The sequence below is a fragment of the Pyxicephalus adspersus genome, chromosome 2 (genome assembly GCF_032062135.1).
Source record: "Pyxicephalus adspersus chromosome 2, UCB_Pads_2.0, whole genome shotgun sequence".
Lineage (NCBI taxonomy): Eukaryota > Metazoa > Chordata > Amphibia > Anura > Pyxicephalidae > Pyxicephalus > Pyxicephalus adspersus.
Genome location: NC_092859.1, coordinates 21446565 through 21453828, shown reverse-complemented (window position 1 = coordinate 21453828; position 7264 = coordinate 21446565). Strand labels below are relative to the sequence as shown.

The 7264-nt window shown below is 36.4% G+C and overlaps 1 protein-coding gene across 1 annotated transcript in view; it reads right to left on the bottom strand.

The window, feature by feature from the left end:
* PIK3C2G (phosphatidylinositol-4-phosphate 3-kinase catalytic subunit type 2 gamma) overlaps window positions 1-3404 on the bottom strand; it is a gene marked incomplete in the record, with an annotated part of 45580 nt that extends 42176 nt beyond the window's left edge. The window contains 1 exon segment of the mRNA XM_072399878.1: window positions 3072-3404.
* Between the last annotated feature and the right edge of the window lie 3860 nt (window positions 3405-7264).

Below are 7264 nucleotides of genomic sequence, written 5' to 3'. Positions count from 1 at the left end.
GGGGTATACCCTATAAATAGTGAGCAGGGTATATCCTATATATAGTGAGCGGGGTATGTCTTATAACCTCCCAGTTTTTGCAGATTTAGTGAACCCACACCACTTCCCTATGTTGGAAATGATATAAAATTAATATGTAAAAGAATATTTGCATAAACCAACAAGGTATTTGCACAACTTCATTTCCATTATATTCTCTTTTTAAAATACAATATGGAATAGTGTAGAGAATGGATGAACGGTTTAGTGCAAAATAACACAAAAAAGGGAACAATATAGGAGAAACCAGGGACATTTGGAATGTATGCTCCTACCGTATTTAGCTCACTGTTACTGATGTGTTTTATATTAATTTATTTTTGTACTGTTAAAATATGACATTTTTGAAGAATATCTGATTAGAGACACATCCTCTATTGAATTTCCGAAAATGTTAAGAATGGAAAACCAAACCTCACTGCAACCACATGGCAATGAGGTGCTGAAACTGAAGTTTCTTTTCAGGTTACTCTGGAGAACTACTAATACCAGTTTAACCACAAACCTCCTGGGGAACTCAGGCCTTCTGTAAATGAGGACTAAGCTAATGTCTTTTAGAATTTGCTTCATTAACATGTATTGATCAGTATTCTCTATGAGTAAATAAAACAAAAATAATAAACTATTTGGACCTCCAAACTCCAAATGAAAATAATTCCAGTAAAATCTTGTCCTTTACAGCTATTTGTCTTGTACCCTGCACTGCAAAAAAAAGGTAAGAAAAAAAAAGGTCATGGTGTACTGTGGTGATCTTTGATCTGTTGAATGTTGTTAACACCTCCACCTTTCTAAGGTTACCTACACAGGTATATCCTACACTGTATAGAGGAAGCACCCTATTTTTAGACCACGCTTCCCCTTTTTATGGAGTATATACCCCCAGTACAGGGGTGTTATATACCCTCTTTCTATAAATCTCTGTGACTTGGAGTGAATATTGTGCAATATGGTGAAATCTTTCAGTGCTGTTACAAACTCTCATGTAGGTGAGTCCTGGCAGGTTTGTACAATCTGAGTCTCCCTAATGTCTGATAGTTATTGTTGAACTAAGATAATTCTGGATCAACATTGAGAGCTGGCGGAGACAAGCTGTCTTTGTTTAATGTCACATGGCAGTCATAGTTCACTAACCAACTGTGAACAACTCCTGAGAGATTTCTAAATTATAATTAATAGGTGATCACCTTTATTTTTTATTCTGTACATGGAAAGTGAGTCAAATCAGGTGTAAAATGATATTGGCACATCTAGTTTACTGACACAGAACTGATGCACAGAACAAATTGTCAGTGCTATGAATGGTCTGATGCACATTGGAGTTTTGTGTTTTGAGTCTCATTGTGGTGTATTACAGCTGGCATGCAGCTCTCCCTGGGGCCCAGGTGCCAAAAGCAGCTGCCAGCAGTAGCTCTATGTGAATAGGCAATAGTGGCACTCAAGAAGAGTAAAGCTAGGTACACACTTCCAATAATTATCCCTAGAAAACGAACGATTATGACCGATCAACGATTATGCACAATTATATTTGAAGGAACGTATTTTGCACAATTCTGTACATGCTGTAACAATACGATCGTTCAAATATAAGACACCAATAGTGTATACATGCTAGATTCGATTGTTCAAACCATGCCAGCTAAGGGAGTCTGGTACATTGCACCGTCCACATTCTGGAAGATATTTCTCAACTTATTGGAGTAGAATTCTGTTTTTTCTAATTGTGCAGATGGTTACTAAAAGTAGAAATACACAGAATGCATAAAATCTGCCATCTGGCGGAACATTTTCATGTAGGTGATGCATATGTAGATGGTACAATTTCTTGTACTGGGTCCAAACCTTATGGCCATTTAGCACAACTTCTCCCTTCACCGTGTGGGAATTTCTTTGTCCACCGGCAATGTCTTCTATTGATACTCGGCAAGTGGAGTTACTGTCATTGAAATGCTGATTTCCAGCATTTATTCTTGTTTTGGTGAAGAGATGCAAAGCAAATCAGTGTTACCCCTCCAGACCAGAAATAGCAGTAGTTATGGAAGGTGGGAGATTGCTTCCAGATGCATTCCTACCAGCAATCCCTACTTTTTCTACCCAAGGCTAAACAACATTACATAAATTTCAATTTTCTTTTCCTGCAGAATGAAATATTTCTATAACTTCATCATACAGATATGAATTTGGGTGTCTATCACAATTTTCACTTAAAAAGTCAATGCCCCAAACTATCACCCCACCAGCAGGGTATGGTTTGTGAAAGTAAAGGGTTCAGTCCCTATTCTATACATGTGATTCCACAAAGTCCAGTTATTGCTGTTACTGCCATATTGCTGTCTGCATATCCCACTTCACCTGGATGTAATCTGGCATCTGCACCAATCACAGTATAATTAAATATTTAGACTAAAAAAGCTTTTTGAGTTCTAATCATAATAAATAAATAAGAATATAAAAAATAGACATTTATTAGAAAATCCACATGTTCTATTCGGAAACCTATATACACAGTAGATCCAGAGGAAGATGTAAAAAAACACTTATACAGCATGACCCAATTTTCTCAAACAGGAAAAAAAATCAAGAGTTCCAGAGTGTTACAACTTAATAAGGAGGGAGAATAATATTTCTAGTTTCCTTGTGTACAGAAACCCAAATATTCAAGCACCTGTGTTTTGCTGTAGCTTCCAATCAGCAAATCATATTCTCCAAAATTTACTGTGCTGATGTGAAAATTAACTTGCTATTATTTCCCCTTGATAATCCAGCTGCTACTGTTGCTCTAACATAAAAATCAGATTGCTATATATAAACTAATAAGGAAATAGAGGGAAACATCTATTATAAGTCATATAGAAACATATAGAAACATATATAAAATACAGCAGTACAGTGAATCTTTATTCCTTGATCTCTAAAAAATGTTTTCAAAATAAAAATAAATTTGTGATCTTGACAATATCAATCAACAGGTTTTTTAAAAAACAATGTGTGCCACAAACCTCCATCGAGGTGCAAACAACATTAAATTCACTTACCAGATTGACTGTGATCTTTAAATAAATAGAAGGTAAAATATGTTTGTTTTCTTCTTATAGTGTTGTGCCTTTAAATTCTTTCCCTCTCTCCATAGTTTCCAGATATCTTGTACTGTTGCAGCTGGTGTTGTACTTTGTAATCCTCCTCCACATAAATTCCAAGTATCCAGATAGCCTAAATCTCATCACACCCTCATAAAACAAACCTATTACCAGTGTAAGACTGCACAAACCTTAGAAAACATAAAAATCTTGCGCGGAATAGTGTTATATCAGCATAAGTAAACTGGATTGTGTATAAGGAAATCTCCAGGTAGTTTAGCAGTCAGTAATCCTGAGCTGTGCACTCTATCAAGGTACAACCTCTGTGTGTAATGACGTTACCTTGCCCAGTATATTTTTACCTGTGGAAACTTTTTCCTATATGGATTCACCACATTCATTAAGCTAGGTGAATTATCGTTGGTAGAATAGTAATTCACTTTGCTAAGTGAACAGACATATGTTTGCCACAAAATATATTTGCCACTGGAAGTTTTAGATACTATTACTATTTGTTTTATGTAAACACCTAAGTAATGCATACACTCCAGTATTATTGAGCAAAATAAGTTGAGCAACAAGAGAACATTTGCTCATTTCCAAGAGTAGTGTTGGTGGTCGAATTTGGGGTGTCCTTATATTTGACTCGAATATGGCTGTTCCAATTCGGATTGACCTGACCCGAAAAACACAGAATAAAAATTTGCTAAAAAACGGAAAAAAGTGTTTAAAAAAAATAAAAATATTTTAAAGTAATTTATTGAGAGTTTGTGTTTTTTTAACTAACTTTTTTTTCCCCACATAGACATGTGCAGCAGTGGGAATCCTCCTGTCATTGCGGGATCTCCAGGGACTATAGGTGATAATTGGGGACTTATCCCCATTCATCACCTGTAGTGACCTGTATTCTTAGATAGAGAAACTCTATCCAGGAATACATAGTAGTAGAACAGCAATAGCTGTTGCCGCGCTGTACTATGTGTTTTTGGATAGAGAAACTCTCTCCAACAACACATACAACTAGTAAAGGGCTGCAGGAGCAATCTGATTGCTCTTGCAGCCCTTAAAAGACCCTTAAAAAAAACCCGAATTCTCGCATCAGTGACCTCAATGGTGTTCATTGAATTTCTCACTATTTGATCGAATAGCTGTTGAATCAAATAGTGAGATATTCGACCAACACTATCCAAGAGTGCCTGACCCTTCTTTGTGAGCTTGGCAATCATTGTGGTTTGATGTTGTGTTGGCAACCTGGACCTCCTTCCATCACCATCAGGTGTGTTAGAATGAGTATGCAACTCAGCTGGACAGCAAGTGGAAGTGTGTTTGTATACAATAGTGCTAAGATCAGGCAGCACAGCACAATGACAACAAACCTATAACACTACTACAAATGAACACAGGAGTTGTGTGGGGACAAATCAACATGAGTGCAAATGTCAGACTAAGAAAATAAAAATAAAAAAAAGCAATATAAACCATGACAATTTATTCATAAAGTAATTCATAAATATGTACATATTACATGGGACAAAGACAAACAGGGGGTTCAAGTAGCAGTTTGGAGTGGAAACCATGCAGACATTTGTACTGAATATTTGTGGAAACAATGACAAAACATTGCTGAAGATTTGCCAAACAACAGAAACTGTCATTACAAACCAGGCACAAAAACATTGCAGCAAAAGATGAAACTAACAATAATGAGGATTACAAAGTCACGTCAATGCATAACATCCAAGCAAACTTACTTGATTAACCCTCCCCCCCTAGTCCAGTTAAAATAGTAATAATGAAAATGCATGTATTTGTATACATCTAAATGTATTTTGACATACACAAGTAAAATCACTAAATGTTCCCTAATACATGTATTATTACATCTTTGGCAACAATCCTTTTTTTCAAATATTCAAAAGCCAAACTAGAATGAAATTTCAATCAGGTGACAAATGCTTGGTGACATTTTTTTGACATTCATACTATTGTGTGATGACATTTTATGAAGTGTTAATTAGTATACATACAGCTTGATCGAAATTAGTTTGCAGTGTTGCAAGCAAACCAAAAAGAAAGAAAACAGTGCAACAAATGTAACTATAAATGAATCAATTTTGTGAATGAGTACAATGTAACATAAAAAAGTAGCACTTACCCAAAAGATGAAGCATTAAAGACTCAAATTGACCAGTAATGGACTGTAGATGCGCACAGAACAGAGAGCAGGTGTGCGCTAATTAATTGCTATCACCTCACCATTGACAGCTTAACAGATCCTCCTGAATCACGCAGCTGCAAACTAATCACCCTAACTGGCGTATTCTCGTTGCCTATTGCTCATTTATCAAGGCAGGAATCCGGCTTGCAAGTGAAGGCGAGTGTGCTAGCACTCGGCTCGCGGAAAAATGCCTCGTATATAGGCGCGTATTTACACGCGGCAAGCTTATGCAAGCTCGCTTTGATAAATCAGGGCCCAATGGGCTTGATTTAATAAAGCTTTCTAAGACTGGAGAGGATACACTTTCATCAGTAAAGCTGGGTGATCCAGCAAACCTGAAATAGATTTCTTAAAAGTAATTTGCTATTTGTTAGCAAATGTTTTCAATCCTGGAACAGATCCATTCCAGGTTTGCTGGATCACCCAGCTTCACTGATGAAAGTGTATCCTCTCCAGCCTTGGAGAGCTTTAATAAATCATGCCCAGAGTAAATGCCTAAAAGATCATTAACAAATTAGCCAGTTTGATCACCAGTTGATCACCTGGTCAAACTGCCCAAACCAGTTTACTATTCTGGAGAAGGCAGGGGTCTGGAATAATAATCTTAGGCCTAAAACATTGAGGACCTCTTGAACAAGACTTCACCAACCATGTATCAACAATGTGACCGGCTCTGAACTTGCAAAGAGTTTTGGGAAAGTCATAATAACCTTGTGCTAGGTATAGAGCTAGGCCAATTATAAAACAAATAAGAAGAAAGAAGAGGATTTTTTTTTTGGCAAATGTGTTTTAAGCAAAAATGTTTCAATACAAACAATAGTAATCACCATGTAACAAGGAAAGTGATTAAAATTTTAAACAAATACGTAACCTCACATATTTGTGTGAATTTATAATAACTTTCATTGTTACATGGTGATTAATTATTGCTTGATTTTTATTTAAACATTTATTTTTAATGCACATTTGCCAAACAAAAATAAACCCTTTCTCTCTCCTATTTTTTGAATAATTGTACTATATCAAGGGGTTGGCTTAAAGTTATTTATGATATAGATAGAGTTGATAACGTTGATATAGAGCTAGGCTTCTTTTCTATGTACCCTTTACCTTTTCTTCTTCAAAGAGGGAAACTAAGACATTGCATGTATGATTCCTGAGGGACATTCAGTTTATCCATTGGGTTACAAAACTCCTCAATATAAAACATTTTCCTGGACAACCAATTCTTCTTTTTTTTTTCGAGCTGTTGAAACAGTTCTGACAGTGAGAATGAGACCCTCAATGTCTGAGATTACTCAGGGGGACTTTACTTCTCCAGATCCTCCATCTGTCTTCTCAGGAAAGGTCAGTGACTCTTTCTGTTTCACCAAATGCTTTCTTTCTTCTTTTCTCCTGTGTTTATAAACTCTCTTCTCAACTTGTGACATCAGTTTCTACAGTTTCTCAGAATCTTTTCCTTCTTCTCTAACGTTGCTGTTCAGATTTATGCCAATTACAAAATTAGCACAAATCTGACATTTGGTTCAGTTATAAGAACTAAGCCGAACATTTTCATTGTTTAAGCTAACTCATGTTAGTGCCCAGCAGGTAGGTGCTGCCCATGTACAATCACTTACCACTGCGAGAATGGGAATGCTCAGCATCATATGGGTATTCTTACTTGCTGATGGTGTTAGTGGTGGTCCTGCCAACCACCAATCAATATAAATCTCCTCTGCTCTTTTCATTGACAAATGGCTTACAGTCCATTGTAAGAAAACAGTAGCAGTAACAGGTAGCTAATGTACACAACAGGCATTGGCTACCCATTGTGAACTTTAAAGGCTTCTTCTATTTGGCCGAAAAGAGGAATGTTTAAGCAACACCATTCTTCTCAGGGCCTCATTAAAAATGTAATTTGCACCTTATGTGAATATATCCCTGTTTTCTC